This window comes from Strigops habroptila, chromosome 4, assembly GCF_004027225.2.
Source record: "Strigops habroptila isolate Jane chromosome 4, bStrHab1.2.pri, whole genome shotgun sequence".
Classification (NCBI taxonomy): Eukaryota; Metazoa; Chordata; class Aves; order Psittaciformes; family Psittacidae; genus Strigops; species Strigops habroptila.
Window position 1 is genome coordinate 37,353,964 of NC_046358.1, and position 19,581 is coordinate 37,373,544.

At 35.5% G+C, this 19,581-nt stretch overlaps 1 protein-coding gene across 7 annotated transcripts in view; it reads right to left on the bottom strand.

The window, feature by feature from the left end:
• Positions 1-19,581, bottom strand: part of MIPOL1 (mirror-image polydactyly 1) — a 197,177-nt gene that overhangs the window by 68,632 nt on the left and 108,964 nt on the right. The gene's annotated exons all lie outside the window — the stretch shown is intronic.

Genomic DNA, 19,581 nt, shown 5'->3' on the forward strand with positions numbered 1-19,581 from the left:
CTCACCATCTAATTACAGCAACACTTCCCAGCCAAAAAAATAGACCTAAGAAAATCTGAATTAATACATGAATTGGACACATTCTGACTGCTGAGCCGCTTATGAACCTTTACTGCATCAGGGCACAGCAAATCTGTCCTTGGGAATTTAATCCAATATGTTTCAGTATCTTGGTATCTATCTTCCTAACAAAACCTACCATACATAATCTGGAAACAACACAGGGTGCATTTTCCTTTGTATTTTGTTTTTATATAAAACATCTAGAGAAAGCACAGGCCAGTTTCATAAGAATATCAAGTTGAGGACTGCTGCCTGAAACAAAACTTCTCTGATATCTCATAAAATCTTTGTGTATGTGACAATCAAGCGCGGAAGAAAATTCACCTGGCAACAGCTGCATTGAAACAAAGTTACTGCAGCAACAAGTAACGTCACAGTGTTAATAATTGACATGGAAAGAATGAAAAGGTGAGCAAGGGATAAAGAGGGCAAAGGAAAGATTTCAGTATAAACTTCTGCTGGTAAGTAATCAATCAAAATTAAGATTGAAAGAGTTGGTATGAACATTATATTGAAAACTGAAGCAAGTTTGATATCTTAGACTGCTGAATAGTGCTTGTAAAACTCCATTTTCTGCAGCCTGATTTGCAAAATTTGACAAACAAATCCCCTGCTGATTTGAATCTACATTCATTCAATTCCCCCAAGAAACTAAAGCAAATGCAGGAGCAGTGGCTTCTTATGTTTGCTGCATGCAGGAAAACCACTGTGTGATTCCTGGTTCTGCAGGTTAAGGCAGGAATTAGCAATGCAATGATAATGAATGAATTTCTTGATTTACATAATCTAACTAAAGACCACTCCCCTTGGAGGAACTACATCCTAGCAATACTGTTTAGAAGAAGCTGTTTTGGATGACTAAATGATCAACAGCCTTAGATGAAATGGACTGCTATCTTAATATTCACCACTACTACAACTAAAAGTCAAAGCAGCAGGAAAAACTTTTGAGAATAAAAGTTAAATATCAAGAAATCAAGATTTTTTTCCTCAAATCATGTTTTTTCTGTATTCCATAATATGACTGACTTTTGATTTTTATATTAAAAACTATAAATTATCACTGTTTCATTTATACCAATATTGCTTTGCCCTTTGCCCAGAATTCTGGCAGCTGGTAAAATGAAACTGTTTTCTACAAAACATATTCGCTAAATTTAATTCAAGTGTCAGAGTTAATAAAATGAATAACTCATATGCTAAAATCAAATACTCCAAAGGAGTGTACTCACAAAATTAAAGAATTTGCAAGTTCAGCCCCAAAACCCATTGTTTTTCAGTGAAGTTGGTAGCCAGTTCATGATTTGTGATGATACACTGAAGCCCCACCATTTCTTAAAGATGGAAATCCATCTATGCTGCACCTCTTGAGGGGAAAGAAAGTTCTAATTCATACCAGCTCTTAGGGATAAATTAACAGCAGCTGAATGGAGATGCCATCAATAGGCCATGTTTCTTCAAAATATCAAATAAAATCTTCTAGCAAAGAGTCAGTAATAACTTATGAAATGTAAATAATTAAGCATGAACAGCAACTGTCAAAATTATGTCATAAGAATATTTACAGTTCACTGGAGTTGCCATAGTAAGTTCTGTAGGAGTAAGGGGCTTCTTTCTGGTCTAGTTGCTAACAAGTTGTCGTTGTTGGCAAGAATTAATGAACTTATTTCCTATAAAGATTAATTAATTTTTCAGGCTTCAAGAAAATGATACTTCTACAGTCAAAGCAGTATTTAATAGTCAGAATGTCTGCTGAGGCTTCACTGCGTGACACAAATTTAAAATACAACATATTATAAAACTTAGATTTCTTTTAAATTTACTTCACTGTGGTATTCTGAAGAAGTCTGAGAACTTTATCCAGCATTTAGGTGGTATATAACCTTCCACAAAAAGTCGTACTTTTTATATTAACCAGACTGCAGTTGAATTGCCAGTTTCTCTGACAGAAAGCTGTTTTAAATAAAACAAATTTTCTATCTCTCCTAGATCAACTGCTAGCTCAGAGATCTGTAATCAGCGATGTTTTTTTCAACTGTAGGTAACCTTTGACTGAGTTACTAGCTTATCCTACTTTCTTCAAAAATCTTTATTTCAGAGACATCATTATTAAGGATTTTTTTGGTAACCCTCCTCATACTATATTTTTGAGAAATATGGTGAGAAATAATTGCTTCTTACAAATATAATCATCATTATTGTAATTAAGCATTTAATTTGAAATATTTCTTGCTGCAAACACTGAATCCAACTGCTGGCATCTACAAGAAACTTCACAGCTCAGTATAAAAACACAGTAAGTAAATATTGATTCAGAAATCCAAAGTATATTTGTTAATAAAATACCTTGCTATTCCATTGTTACTGCACTGAACAATATTATTAAAAAAAATATAACTTTCCAAAAGTTTGTAAAAAAAACCCACAATAATTTAAACTAACCATTAATAATCTTTCCTACAGCATCATTGTAGCACATACACTTTGCAGTTATTATTCCACAGGAAGAAAATAAGTAACACTACTAAGCACCAAAGATTAAATCAGGAATATCGACTAGAAAAATCTTCTATGCCAACACACATTTTCAGAATTTAATTTTATGAGGAACATTTTGCTAAGAAAGTAAGTAATGGCTTTACACTTCTCAGTTTTGCACACAAAAAGGGGGAGGACAATCCTAAGGGATCTGTTTCAAGGTTCACCTAATCTCCTAAACATGTATCTTAGAAAAGTAGATATCATTAGCAACTGATTAAGGGAAAAAATAAACATACCCCTGGATTTCCAGGGAACACATCTTTACTCTTTTTCATTATAAACAATGAAGGACAGAAGTTGGACAACCTCTCACTGTTCAATGCATTACCAAGCTTTTGTCAGAAGCCTATTAAACACACCACATCTTGAGAAGTTCTTGGCTCATTGGAAGTGGAAGGAGCCACTCTTTACCAAGCAAAGTCACCTCTGTATCATTGCCATACATAACACACCTTTACCGAGATGATCTGGGGGACAAGACTACCAACTCTCATCAGTGACTAAAAAAGTGAATTAAGACTTGGTCAAAATTCAGTAGCTCAGTTCAGAAATATGACTCTAACACACATGAGGCTTAGTTTAAGATTTATTTTGAAGTACTGTAAGTAGAAAAGAAACACAGTACTATGTACGGCTACATGTTAACACTGTGTATAGATACACATATATGGATGTATAGGGCTAACACACACCTAAACCCATTTGTAAGTGTACCTTTCCACACAGACCTATGTGAATAATTATACGCACAGAGAAACGATGCCATTTCTCTCACCTACCTTGAGCCATCTAAAGTCTAAGTAAATTACGCACATCTAAAGTACATTTCACCTATCTTCTGCATTTATCTTTAGGGAAGAACAGCCTTGTATTGACTATAAATGGAGCCCCGATAGGTGGCAGCTAAAGCTGGGCAAGTGCCTTTTCCTTGGCAGGACATTCCTATGGTCAGGAAGTAAAGTACAGAGAAATTAGGAAACACCAGAGGTAAGGTTACAAGTACACATGCATCATGATGTTACTTTTAACTGCATGATCGTTTTGTTTTCCAGACTTCTTTCTAATTGTTGCTTGGGATGGACCACACCTGGTCATCAATCATTCCTGCCCAGTGATAGAGCCTGTTACCTGTTTATCCCTGCTTCTTTTGTTGCAGTTGTTGGAATGGGATTGCAGTAAGAGAGCAAATACGCTTCATATTTAATGGAGCTGAATGCTGCTCAGCAGTCGTGGAATCTATCTGTCCTTTGGTCAAGGCACTTTATCATGATTTTTCAGAAGGATTCATAGTATATTACTCTTTTTCTGAGTGTGCAAGATAAATCCCTCATGTATAATCTGCAGAAGTACCGTGCACTCATAGCTGCAACTGAAATCAATGGGAGACAGAACATTAATGCTATATAATGCCTCCGCATCAGACCTCAGATGAAATTACTGAAGGCTTCAACTGCACTGAAAACAGATAAGAGGAAAATGAAAATGTAAGTGGCTACAGTTATCACAAGTGAGAAAGTTTATTTCCTGCATTTTCCTGCCTGTCATCCATGACGGACTGAAAAGAAGCAGATTTTGATCCGTGAAACAGCACATCAGTGAAAGAAGGGACTGCATGAACAGGACAGCCTACACCACACAAGTAGGAGGCTAATCTTCTCAGTTGGAAACTAGCTGGAGCAGCCAGGATATTAAATCAGCAACACAAGGAGAGGTTATTTGGAAGGCAAATGAGGTACATGCTCAAATTCAGCACCTAATGAGCAAGTTGAACAAATGTGGCACAGAATATAATGAAAAGAATCTCTTCAACTGTTTATTTTATATAACCAACACTACTGAAACGTGGTGGACAACTGGCATATTAAAATCTCCGATTAACAGGAAGGATAAAAGAGGCAGTAAGGGAACAGGATACCTTAAAAAAAACCAAACCCATGCCATTATTCCTTTTAGAGTGACCAGGAACACAGGATCACAGCTCTTGAATACGTAGAGGTCAATATGCTAACTAACATAACTTTAGAAAGACTTGCTGGTCAGCAAATTAACGAGGGCACACAGGACAAGTTTTTCTTCAGCACATATCTATAATCTTTGGAAAGGAAAATAATGATGCTATAGGGAACTTCAGTTTAGAACATATGCTCGGAGTCTTGTGTGGACAATTTTGAACTACTCTTATACACTTTCAAAAACCATATTTATGAGCATGAAGCAAAAAATGTCATTATAACACAAGAGATGTTAATCACAGTACTGTACATTAACAAATACTTGGAGATAAGTGATAATAAACCGATTGAATTCCTCATAGGGAAGAACAATCAGAATCTTTACACGCACAGAAACACTCAAGTATACAAACTCCTTCTGAAATTGGGAGAAAAAAAAAGATAGAAGACACACTGGTAGAAAATTGGGGAGTCCTTTAAGGTTGGTTATAAAAACATATCTGACCTCACAATCAAGCAAAAGCAGAACACTTTTTTCATGGTAGAAAGTAAATAAAGCAAACGTATGATAAAAAGCCACAAAACTACAGAAGAAACAAGTACAAATACATCCTAAAAGGTAGAAGATCTGAAGCAATGCAACTGATAAGAGTAGCTAAAGGCATGATGTTAAAAAATACATTATTGGCAGGACTACAGATAATAAGGATTTCTCACTATGAGAGGAACAGCGGATGTGTAAACCCATTCCAAGTTTGGAGTAGCTATACCATAAATTGTAACTCACAAAAAAACCCAGGAGTGTTCAGTATATAAGATGGTCTGCCTTTGGAAATACCAGGAGGACATACTTACAGTTCATGCAGAATTAATAAGCACTTTTCAGTTTATTAGAAATCAAGGAGAGATAAGTTTCACATTTGCAGATTCAGACAATTTTCACGTTAGGTGTTGCAGGGTTGTTAGAGAAGAACCCTGTTAATCAATCTTAAAACACTAGGACATTCTCAAAACTGGAGAAGCACTAATAATGTGCCAATATTAAAAAACTAGGCCAAATAAGTGAAAACACTGGATTCAATTAATATAGATTTTAATGAAAGAATATAATTACTCCCAGTCAACATGTTTTTGTGTAAATAGGTCTTGCCAAACAAATCTGATTTCCTTCTTTGATGAGAGTAGAAGTGGATGTTGTACAGATTTGTTAGGTTTTGACTTGACAGACATAACAACCTGATAAAAAAGCTATCACTACACGCCAAAAACTTCAAGTGGATTCAGAATGGGCTAACAGTTAAAAAACTCACCAAAACCCCATGTTCCAAGAGGCAATTGTTACTGAGTAATACTAGAATACCAGTAAGATGGCACAGGTGTCAGTACTAGGCATACTTTTACTAAATGATTCCTTCAGTCACTCGGAATCAGGTAGACGTGGCTAGTAATGTTCATGAACAACAAAGTAAGTAAATAATGATGATGAAGCAATGTTCTGGGCCACTTGGTAGTTAGGCGTATTCAAATCAAGCGTACTTTAACAAGACCAAATGCAAAACTGCCTAAGATCAGCGAACAGAGGCTACACTTACAGAAAGAGTAACCATATTCCGAAAAAGCACTGACCTGGGACTTCAATACAAGGTAACAGTATAACGCTGTGGAAGAACTGTGAAAATGCAATCTTTTGGTGTATACACAGTAAAATAGTATCTCCACAAAGCGATTATGGCATTACTTTACATATGACACTGAGAAACAAATGTATACAAATACACATGCATCGCTGTCCACATCCTGAAACAGAAGGATGTTAAAAACCCAGAGAAGATGCAGAAAAGAGCCATACTGGTAATAGAAGCGCTAGAGAAAAAGGCATTTAGTGAAAGACCTTATTCTGTTCAGATTATAAAAACCCCTGAGGATATGCTTACTCAGTAAAGGTCTACACAGATACACGTGCTAATTCTGAACAAGGTAAATCAAGTAGCAGGAATGGGATAGCTTTGTTTTGCTGCTGATTCTCATTGCCCTTCAATAAATGGACAGAAAATACAGGATATGAAACGATTTTTAATCTAGTTGCGTAAGGGTAATTTGAATCACTCGAAAAAAATATGAAAGGGAAATGGTGGTCTCTCCATCTCTTGGAATTTTTACATCAGACCTAGATACCCTTCTGGAGAGCAAGTTTAAACAAACAAATTTTTGGGCTCAATACAGGGACAACTGATGAAGTCAATGATCTGTTATATTTCTAAAAAAGCAACTAAATTACACAAACTATCTTCTGGGCTTGGCCTTAAATGCTAGGAATTTATGAATGATAGATATTCTAAAATGTAAAATCTTGTACGTCTCAAATAGGCATGCAAAATTTTGTGGGTACTTTTGACCCTATTTTCTTCATGACTTGGTTTCTCCATGAAACATAAAGAAAACACTCCTGCAAGAATACACAAAATCATTGTTTATTAAACCTGTTGTTCCTATGACATTGAATACTATAGAAAATCCCCATGATGGTTACTCAAAATTCTGTTTTCAGGGAAAGGTTTGAACAGTATCCAGTAAACAAGGGATTGGCACACATAATGAACAAAGAAGATAAAAAATATATTGATTGGCTGTTCTCTGGATACTGTGTGGAGCAGGAATGCTGTGAAATAAAGCACACACGATCCTGTAATGAAAAATGTTAACATACTGTTCCAGGGGAAAGGGGAGTAAATGAAGATGCTCACCTCAGAAATGCCAGAACCGAAGCTAACTCTTGATTAACAGGCTACTTACCTTTTTGCGTGTATAGCAAATAACACTGTACAACTGTGCACATATACAATACTCATAATTATTGTCTAAATAACCTGCCTTCCTGACAGGACAAATGTTCTGATGAATAACTTCGCTGAAAGCAAGATCATTTGCTTGCCCTATCATGCACTCCTTAAATCCCCTGCAATTTGTCAACTTTGAATGCAATACTTCTCCAGGGGCTACCAATGAGCTTTTCACATCTGGCTCATGTCATCCATTTTCCATTTGATTAGTGGGGACCTGAAATAATCTTTCTGCTTCACAGAACAACTAAAGCCAACATACGTGAAAATACCAGTATCTTGGGTACAGCTCTTAGCATGGGACAAAGGTCTTAGGGGGTGTTCAGACTCTTGTTGGCCCACTGAAGTGGCTGAGGCAGATGAGAAAGAAACAAACATCCAGGCTGAAAAAAAGGAAGGATAAGTTAGGAAAACAATGAGGGAAGACAAAAGAAAACATTTTTGAGAATGGGGAATAGAAGAAAGATGTGTGATGTCGAAGGTATAGTTTAAGATGTGAGAACAGAGAAGTAATAACTTATGTGGAAACATGGAAGAGAAAAATGCAAAGTTCGATGTTACTTTTCAGAGGTAGGTCAAAAGGTGGAAGGACCAGAACAAAATATGAAAGTGAAAATAAATATTTTTTTCTATTTTCTTTTATGCAACAGATTTCTGTGGTTTTTTGGATTGGTTGTTTTTTGTTTTTTTTTTTTTTTGTTTTGGTTTTTTTTTTTATTTTAAGGGGTTTTTTTAATCTTTCTGTTTTGAAGCACTTGTATAAACATGTGTGTAAAAAAGTTTTAATATTGATATATTAAACAGATTATTCTTCTACAGAGAAATAAGCAAAATTATTCTGTCTGAAAGTAAGACTTGCTGGCATTGTTAAAAATAAAATAAAATATTTTTTTTTTCCCAAGTCATAAATGCCACTGAAGGAATCTTTGACCACAAAGGTGAATAAGTTTAAAACTATGAGAGGTGTTTTTTGTGCCAGTATCTTTTTCATCAACAACTTAATTCAAGCACCATCTCTTTTAATCTTCACTACTCCCCCCAAAACTGCCAGAGATCAGTTAGTGTTCATGCTATTAAAAACTAATGAAAGGCATAGACTTTAATTTGATAAGTTAAAACCCCTTCAAGGCTTAATGTCATCAGTTTAAATGTAGCATAAAAAGAGCAACAGAGAGAATTGATTGAAGCTCTTCACCATGGCTGTACTACTCTTGATAGATTTTAAATTTGTAGTTCTGCTACTATAAGTGGTATTTTGATATATAAAACAAAACAAAAAAAAAAGGAAGAAAAAAGCTTTTATGGACATTAAAATGTTTGTAATTCCTTGGGCAAAAGGATCTCTTTAAAAAACAGTATGAAAATCAAGTAAGATCTGTACCAATAATACTAATGAAGCCCTGTTTGATACTGATCTTCACGCTCCCTTTCTTACTTTCTTCCTACCACCTTTCCTCATAATAACAACCTCATATTCCTTCCAATGTCCGCATAAAATGAATGGATTCTACCTATATCCATTATAGCTTTCTACTACAATACCTCCAGCTCACTCTACTGACCATTTTTGGTCCATCATTTTGACAGTACTGATATCATGTTGTTAAGAATGAAACTTTCCCAAATCAAGTACTGAATGAAGAAAACAAATCCACCGCATGCTGTTTACAAATAAGAATAGTTTTGCAATCTCAGATATTGACATACTTTAGAAACAAGCCAAATAAACTGTTTGGATTCCCTCAGACGGCACCTTGAATAAGACCAGGTGAGATGACACCATGTGTGTGGTCCATGTAGAACCAGATGCACTACTGCCTGACGTGCACACTCTTCTGAGGATGTGATATCCCCTAGAAACACAGAGGTGGTGCTGAGGCTGACAAAAATGTATCCTACCTTTAAGATGTTTCCTTACCCCTGGATCAGAAAACCATAAAGTGAGTAAAAGCAAGATGGTACAAGCAGTCTTGCCAGCACACAGGCTTTGACTAGTCTGAAGAGGGGAAAATCCATGATATTTAAATTGTAGCAAGATATGCACTGTTGAGTAGGACAAAAAAAAAAAAAAAAAAGAAAGGGAAAAAAGGCTGCAGAGACTGTAACATCTGTATTTGTCTCATTTTGGCTGTATTTTCTTAAGAGAGAAAGGTTCCTTCAATATTCATGTGATTCCACTACAGGAACAGGAAAAGTGCAAAATCTGGTAAATTTAGGAGGGATCCTCAAAACCTGCTTTGCAGACTCACTACAAATGGCCTCACAAGCTTTTCTTGAGAGTCTGTGTGTGAAACTGTTCCCAGATGAGATGCTGGGTATCGTGTTGGATTCAGTACCACCCTAACACAGCTACACAGCCTAGACCAGAAACAGCCAAACCATGGCTGGTCTAAGCAACCACATGAACTGTGCCCATTTGTATACACATCTCTAATAGGACAACTAGTCTACAGCTCACATAATCATGCCTTAGATAGTTGGCTGATTTTCTTATATCTGTAAAGAATTTGTAAAGACTCAGTGGTATTTCACAGATACTTTAATGCTAAAAATTCCCAAATGGACAGCTAGCGTGACTTACCAGATGGTCACAAGCACAAACTGAATCAACATATTTCACAGAGGCAATTCCACTTTTAAAGTCATAAGTTTTAACTCCTAGGAAACTGCTGTCTTTAATTTTGCTCTTATTTAACCATCAGATTTTGCAGGGAGCAGGGAGTAATTTCAACAGAGGTCAAAAAGTGAACAGATAATCAGATCAGAGCTGCTGAGGCAGCTCAAGACAAGTACTTTGTGGGATTCAAAAAAACTTTAAGTGGTTTAGATACCTAAAAATGATTAAAACTCTTGAGATGTAGGCATCCAATCACTTAGACATATTTTGAATATTAGCTCCCTGTTTACCTCTTTCTTACGAGCTCAGTGTTGCCTTCAGAAAGTTACTTTCACAAAACTTTTTCTTCCCCTTCCATGTATTGACATTATTCAGCTTGCTCTTAAAACACATTTACACCTGGTAATTTAATAAATGTGATAACTTGCCTGTCTCTTAGACATATCATTTAATTACCTTTACAGCCCCCCGGAATAAATTCTGTGAACTCTTTAGATCTCTTGTGCCCCCCATTTCTTAGCTGAGGTACTGGCTTATGTCCTTTACTGGTAGGAAAGAGTACTTGTATGTGGATTGCAGTGACACTACTGCATAGATACTCAGGTGAGGATCTAGTTCACAAGCTCTTCTGTGTTCCAAGCTGATTTGATGAACAAGCTCCAGGTTTTCTAGCTGAATCACTGAAAAAGGGGAACGTTAAAACCTCCTGTATTTTCTGAGCACCTTTCCTTTACAGTTGGTTGAGAGCGCGCTGTGTTCTGCAGAAGGCAGCTTCATCAGATCATGCACCCATGCTGCTTTTCCTACCCCTCGGGAACGCTGTGAAAAGGGCACTGCTCTGCTGTGTGTCACAAAGGAAGATTATTCTGGCACAGTTTCTCAGTTTATTAAGAGGTGCCCGATATGGAGGGGATTGGCATGTCCCAGTTTGCTCTGTCGAGTCATTATTTAGTCCATTAGTATTAAAGTAATTGTGCTCCAGTTAGACTATGCATCTTGGTTAAGGGGTTTCATGTAGTTCATCCCCATACACTGACCTTTAATGTGCCTATTAAGCTCACAGTTCTAAAACCAAATCAGTCTAAGGGAGAAATCAGCTGTGCTCCTATATCAGTGTTATATTTTATTTTGCTTGTTTTCCTACTTCCAGAAAACAAAACTGAGTGATCCATAAAGAAAAAACAAACATAATTATGAAGTAGACATACTTTTATAAACAAGAATATCAGGCATGTCATCTGGAGTAGAAGGTGGAAGAGATGTTAAATCAATTAAAAAATACTAGAAAAAGCAGCTGAGGTTTTCTTAAGAAGTCAAAAAGTTTGTAGGATGTTAACAAATTCTAAAGGTAATAATAAATTTGCAGCAGTAGTAACAAAATATGCCTCATGAGATGACTATCTTAAATACTGGCGCACAAATTATTTTAAGATTTCTAACCAAGCACTGAAAAAATGTGATCTCTCAGCTTGTTGTATTTTGTTTTTTTTTTTTTTTAAACATTCTATCTCCATTACCCATTTTGAAGAGATTTCTGTTTTACACCTAACTTCACTCTAAAACCCATTGCAGGACAAGATATTTACATGATAAAATGCAAGCTATCATGTTACAGAAAGTACACATCAAATACTAGGATTTTATGAAGCAAAACTCTACTCAGAAAAGAGTAAAGAGTTATGAGTTTTTGATTTATTTTTTTTTCTGGGAGGGGGCAGAGGGAGGACTGTACCTATTTTTTTTTTTCCTAAATTTGTTTTGTTTTTTAATTGTAGTATTGGTATATTTATTCCCAAATATTGGAATGAAATATCACTTTGTACCAAAAGCACCATTTTTTCTTCTTATTATTTACCACTAAAAAAATCCCACAAACCAACACCAAGTTGATTTCATTTTTGGTAGAAAATGAAATCGCAAAGATAAAAATTTAGCTTAATAGATTAGGAAAAAAAAATAAAGGCGCTATTTGATAGACCATGAAATTTAGAAAAGTTCAAAATGTTTTCAGCTAGGCACAAAAATGCTGTTAATGATTAGCTGCATAACAAGAGATTTATCTCTGTCTTTTTTTCCTTTCGTGGTGTTTTTTTTTTTTTTTTTTGTGTGTGTGTGTTGCAAAGGCAACACAGCCATACTCTAGGTCTGCCTGTGCCATTCTTAGGCCACTTTCAGGCCAATTGAGAAAAGCTGGAAAGTAAACACAGGTGTTTTAAAACTGGAGCCGCTGTCACGGACAACCACAAACACCCTTAACTCTGATGTGGCAACGCCTCTTTCCCGCCCTCTCCTTTTTTAAAGCATTGCCCAAAAAGAACATGTCAAATGTTTCACCTTTCACCACCTCAAAATAACTTGGAGCTTACAGCATTGTTTGGCAAATCTCAAGCAAAGAGATCATTTTTTCATTCCTTTTCAGATGTAGCCAACTCGAAATCAGGCACATAAAATAAAAAGTCATTCTATTTCTAATTATTTTATTTTCAGTTTCCCCTGATTTACCTGAGAGTACCATATTTCAAGTTGAACATTTCCTTCCTCAAACGTAATGCAGACACCCTGTTTTCATGATTCAGGTTCAACTAAAAAGACAGCGAGGGGATTTTGCAATAACTAAACAAGAAATTTAATCCAGTGGATAAGAGGATAAATTAAAAAAAAAAAAAACAAAAAACAAACAAAAAAAAAACCAACAAAAAAAAAAAAAACCAACCCAAAACCCCCAAAACATTAAAAAAAAAAAAAAAAAAGGCCACAAATCCACCAAACCAAAAGAATAAACCTTAGGGTTTTGATTATTGTGTAAGAATATGTACAAAACTGAAAGTACTCACTTGTAAATTAGCTGTTCCAGGAAAGAGCACATTCTGTTTAACAGAGATGAAGTTCTGACTAGCTAGAGGAAAAAGTATGGAAAGCAAAAGCAGAATAAATCCCCAGAAATTATGTAGTCACTCTTCACTTGTGCAGTTGATGTGTGGGGAGCACAGGGGCGAGAAAGTGATATATTAACAAAAATGAAATAGCTACTGACAGTTATGATTTAGTTCTGAAAAAGTAGTAAACTAAACAGATATGGTTGCACCAGAACTGAAACCAACAGCCCCAGCAACTCTTCTTCCCAAAATGCAGAACTGGTTCACAATCTAAATCCAGCAAAAGATCATGAAATTTTATATTCAAAGCAGCATGACCCCCACACCTATACTAAGAGCACATGTATTGCAAACATACAACATTGCTGAAAAGGTAACATATGTCAAAATCAAGTCTTACTTATTGTAAAGGATGATTTTTCCTGTCAGTCTCAGCCTTTAGATTCCAGAACGATTTTCTTTTTGATGTAGACACTTAACACACCCCGGTTTCAAAAACCAGACACCAGATTTACAGTGTGTCCTGTGCTCCAACTTAAACACAAACGACTTCACAAGATAGATAGCACTCATGCACACATTTATTTATGTTAGGACACAAGCAGGATTTTTGTTTTTTCCAGATTTTGTCCGGTGTGGTAAAGAGACAGTATTATTTATCAAAGGATCTGTCTGAGCAGCCTTGAGCCTCCTCATCTCCTATTAACTTCACTGGGCATTCAAAATCGTTCACAATCTGACAAAACTGGCCTCAAGAGATGACTTCAAAATTGAACTTTACATTAAAAATCAGTCATTGTGATTTCCTTTAGGCCATTTTCTCTTGTTTTTGGCAAAAGTTATAAACTATTTTTTATACTTTTAAAAATCTAACCAGTAATACATTTAAAGCTTTACTGAATATAGCGAAGAGAACACAACTGCAATGAATACAAAGCAACAAACTCCTGCCATCAGCCAGTGTCTCTCATGGTGCTGTGCATTACCTACCACACACTTAAAAGAAATAACACACAAGCACTCTTTTTAACCTACATATCTTATGACTGCAAGAAAAGCTGTAAAGAGCAACTGTATTCACTATTTTGCCTCATTTGTTACTATTTCTGGCCTCTGCATTAAGCACACGACTTGAAAATCATATACAGTTGAGACTATTACACATAATGGACAAATTACTCTGAACAATACTGTGTATAAATTAGCTTGTTCATTGATTTGCATTAGAAATAGTTTTCTATTAAAATAGGAGGGATTTATGCTTGGCTATAATATAAAGTAATAAGATTTATCTGATCCATTAAAAAAAGTGCACTAGTACACTAACAGAGAAAACCATTGAACATTCTAACAGCAACAATTCAGAGACAGCTAAAAAAAAATAGGAGAGAAATGCTTGTTGAAATAACCCTTTTTAAATGCAAAAATTTCACCCCATACAAAGATGCAGCAATAATGGTGTTATTTAGCTGCAGATCTAAGAAGTCTCAGAAAGCATGTTTTAAGCTAACAAAGTTAGGGGAACTTTATCAAACCACTAACTACCATTAAACAGCAATGATAGATTTATCCCTCAGCACTACAGTGACCTCCTGGCCAAAAGCTAATTTCTCATTCCTCCAGCCTTTTGTATTCGAAGTTATTACTTAGCCACAAAAGGAGCTGATTTTCAAAGCACGAAACTTGCATCGACATTTTGAGACATAAGGGGCACTTTCAGCTGCACCTAACTTCAACAGAAGTTGCAGACACTCCACTTTGCGCGTTTATTATTTGATGCAGCTGTGGAGGGCAACCTTCCTCCCCCTCTCCTCCCACGTGTCTTAAAGAACTGGCAGGAGATACACAGTAAAATGGTGAAAAAATACTAATAAAGCGTTAACTGTGAAAAATGAGTTTTACTTAATGAAATGAATTGGGAAACTGATTTTATCTCTTAAGAAATGGGGAAAAAAAACCCCACATAAGAAACAGACTATAAACTAATCCCTAGAGTTTTACTCAGTTGAGTAATAGGCACTCACAGAAGTTGCTTCCTGTGTGAGGCTTACTGGATTAGGCCCCAATTTGTGAAAATGTTGTTTCTGGACTCAGACCTGCTATTCTAAGTTTCAGGCTGGAATAAAGTTTTCAGAGTGGAGCTCTCAAGTCCTAAAGATAGGGGTCAGAAGGGAAACAATGCAAGGGTGTGAAATATGCTGTTGCTGCTACGACGTCAACTCTGCTTGGTAATTTTTCTCAGATTACCAAAGAAAGGAAATATGAAATCTGATGTCACTTTCTTCAAACATAAATATATTTCAGCAAGACTGTGGATCTTTTTCTTCCAAAGAATAATTGAAAAAACAAAAATACGAGAAGCAGACATTCCTTTGTGAGGACAAAGTTAATAAAACATTTTATTTGGGAAGTAGACATGATACAATTGGAGTTTGAAGGTGCACTTAGCTCTGTTCTAATATTTTAAATTTGACAACACTTGCCAAGAGATGCTAAAAATTGTTTTGTGGTCCAACAAGTCACTCAGCAAGAATAATTTTTAAGCAGCTTTTCTTTTTGTTTCAGTTAAAATTAAAATCCATGCTGTGTAATCCTTGGAGTCAATCTGTAATTAAGGGGATTTGAAGAGAGACCATGCACTGCATTAATGATAAAATTTAATATCTGTTTTAATACTCTAACATAAGAAAAAAACCCTAAGCAACATACAAAAAAGCAGTCATTTCCCTATTTTGTGTGAATGCAGCATATACACACCATTACTATGTCTAGCAGCAATGCCGAATTTGATGTCAGCTTTTTGTTTATAGACCAAATGTTTCAGGATTTAGCATCTACAGAGCTTAAAACTGCATCTGCTTGAAACTTGGCACCCAGATTTAATAGGCTAGATAAACAGATTTTATTTTATCTAGTTTGGAAAACGAATGTTTTCATTTTTACTGTTGTATAGCAATTCCAAACGGAAGGAGCTATCAGCAGCATTTCCAAGGTTTCAGTCACTCTCTTCCCAGTCACTCAGCCAGCCTCTCCTCTAAGACAATTACTGCTCAACTGTAAGAAATAGGAGCAGATAATGAACTTAAACCAATTCATTTTATGTGATAGTCTTAAATGCTTAAATGTCTAGCACAATAATAAACCAAAATGTTCAGGTTTGATATACTATGTCACTCCTGTAGACTATATGCACGGAAAAAGTCTGAAATCTGTGTCTCCTCAAAATGTGGCTAGTTGACACTGAGCAGTGTATTCAAACCATTTACTCAGTTACTTACAGTGGAGAAAACAGTCCCATTTTTAAACTAGAAACTAGTACTAAATAGTTTCATCCTTTCAGAAGATGGGATGAAGAATTAAAAGTACGAGAGCAATGAGGTATTTTGTGATTAATTCTTTTTTTTTTTTTTTTCCCCCCAAAGAACTCAGTAAGAAGCATGGTTAAAGTAGAGATGCTCTGAGATTTTGGGTGGAAAGGTTTTTGAAGGGGTACAATGTTTCCACTGAAAAGGAAAATAGATTCTTTTAATGTGGACATCAAAGAATTTTTCCTATTAAAATGTCTTCCAGCCTAAGCTCTTCTGAAAGAGCTAGCAAACCGTCAATATATTTCTCATTGTATCGTGTAAGATATCTATATGTTATTTATTAAAAAAATTTGATCGGAATTTTCTCTGATCTCAAAATATTGTCATAACAGCCAAAATGTGTGTTTAACAGCCTAAGGCCTCACAGATGTGGAACCTAGTCCCATTACAATTTAAGTGCATGTGCAACTAAAAAGCTTCAAGATCAAAGTAAGAAAGGGTTCATTTCTTCTAAAAATTTACATCCTATAACTATTAACGTCGTCAGAATTGCTCTCCAGCAGTCAATGCTACATACGTGCACAGAAACAGGTCTACAAAAAAAAACCAAAACAAAACCCACACACAAAAAACCAACCAAACAACAACAACAAAACAACTTTAAATGGCGTTGCTTTTTTAGAAATAAGTTCTCTGAAATTTTCAAAATGTGTGGCCAATGTATTTGTAAAGAAAGAACTCTATGTGTGAGTCACACCACCACCATTTTAATAACCCCTCCAGCATAGCAGGTATTTCTTTAGTAAATAAACAAGCATTGAAAAAATCATCTTGACTGTGATCCAGAAGGAAATAACAAATTTATGAAACTGTATGGAATCTGAATATGTCTAGTAATACTGTGAAAGATGACATCTGCTCTTCAGTGGAGAATCAATTCTGGAGATGGAAAATCTACTATTAACCAACACAAATCAGAAAATGAAGTCCCAGAAGGTTTCTTTATATATTGAATCTAACTACAAAATGACATTTGGGTCTTTGAGTTTAATTTTAAATTGTAAAGTTGGCTGCTTAGCAGCTTAACACGATCACCAAGACACATTAATACCACATTCAGACAATGTAATATACACTTATTTACTGTTATACAATAGTATTTATTACTTCAGCTTCCTATCCAAAGTTTAAAGACAGCTCTTTTCTAATTTCACCTTTCTATTGCTTTTTCTTTGTAAGATATATTTACCTTACGACTAAGGCAGGCTGAATTTTGGAAGTAACAACACAGCTGACTGAATTTTGGAGGCATGAGAAATTGAAGTTTTAATTGCAAACATATTTCATGGCTGAAATCAGACCTTCTTTGAGTATTTTCAGTGACTAATTCATTTTTTGTGCAAGTGTAATAAGTAATTTTGATTCAGCTACATGAGAAAGCTATGCATGCAGTGTTTCTAAATATGAAGATAAACCTAATATATGTTCAGTTGAAATCCTAATGCATTGATATACTTCTGCTGATGTGAAGCTTACTTTATACCTTTCAAGTCTTCAAATAATAAAAAACAAGGCTAGTGTATTTTATGTGCCAAATTCTATATGTGCTTGTGTTAATCAATAAAGATCATATACTTTCTGAATAGTGTACCTGCACAGGTTTTTTTAAGGTTAGGGTCTGGAAACTCAGAATTACTGAATCTCAAATTTACTACGTGACCCCTAACATATAACTTCTCTAAAGCTTACTTGTGGGGAAAAGCCAAAGTCCAGCTGCCAGTCCATAATCTGATAAGAAAAGCTATGGAAGACAGGTGGGGAATAGTTTACTTCGTAAGTCCACTTTTATAGAAGAAAAATTAAAATATCAAAACAAATCCAAGTTCACTTGTTCCTTCTGCTCTTCAAGCATTCTCCTAATGACCTCTATACTGCTGGAGCAGAAATATAGACCTGCTGCACACAACGGGCACATCTTTTCCCCTTAGCAACCTGAGTAGGTGAACAGCAGAGTCCATATTTCCTTTACACCTCTGCGTGGCCACACACGTGGAATTCAGATCAGAATTTTGCTCTTATATATGAGGACAAGAAAGGGATTTTCAAAGCCTCTCAGTGATCTAGAAGTGTCCTAACATCAAAAATGCACCTCTGCATCAGGCCAAATAATAGATGGGAAATAAAAAGACAGGCAAAATGAGTCTGAGTACATGATGGCTAAGCACCAAGCTGCACTTCCTGGACATTGGCTCTCTTGACTTCATCTCATTCTAAACCTTAAAGTTTCTCATCTGGGAACAGAACAGTAGAGACTCTCAGTTTATAGTAGAAAGATAAGTAAGAGCAAACATGTAGCATCTTGAGGCTTTTGAATCAAGGCTAACCTGCAGCCTTACAACCATACTAAGACCTAAGGTTTCAGTGCCTTTACCATTTGTCCCCCCTTCTGCTACTTCATTTGGTCACTTGCATGCAAAATGTTAGGAAAGGGTTCTCCAATACTAAACAGAAACTTGTATAAACGTAAACATACAAAGAACAAAGATTCCTTTAGTGAATACCTAAAATTCTGAAATATTTATATTGATCCTTTATCCTACCCTGGTTTCCTGTACCCAAGATCTAAAGTAGATTCTATCAATTCTGAGAGGCGTTTCAGATAAGGAGGTCATGGATGGGTCAGAGCAAGACCTTTGCTATTTAATGACCCATTAGCTTACCTTTTGCACAAGAGCTTAGGTTACTACCTTTTATACATTTTATTGTAGGACAAGTAACTGACATGTCATCATGCACTCAGGCTCAAGATTTTCTTTACAGTTGTTACTCAAACAAAAGAGGATCATTTTCCTGTGCAGCATAAAATGTGAATGGTGTACAGTTCAACACTGAAAAAATGTTTGAAAATAAAGATTTACTGTACTTTCTTTCTACATATATGAATAACGGATTTCATATGGAGAATGAAACAAGAATTCTGAAATAAAAAATAATATATAAACAACAACACTCCTCCTCTTCATTTATTAAATCTGATATCTTCTCTCCAGCATCATTTGATACTTGGTAACTCTGAGAAAGGAAAAACTGAACTTGGCTAAATATTGTTAGTACTTCATTTGTTTCATTATAGTATGATGCTGATAGATATTTTGAAAAATATGCCAGTGAAGATTAGGGACAATATTAATAGAAACTAATGGTAAGGGCTTCTTTAAACACGGCAGGAAACAGTTACTATTTTATGTACAAAATTGCTTCAGATTTAGAAAGATTAATCTCTTCATCTTGGAAATATGCTTTGCAGTATCAGAAAGTGGCAAGTGAAGGAGAGAGTCTACTTTTCTTACTGTAAGTATGATACATTTGGTTTCATGATTGTCT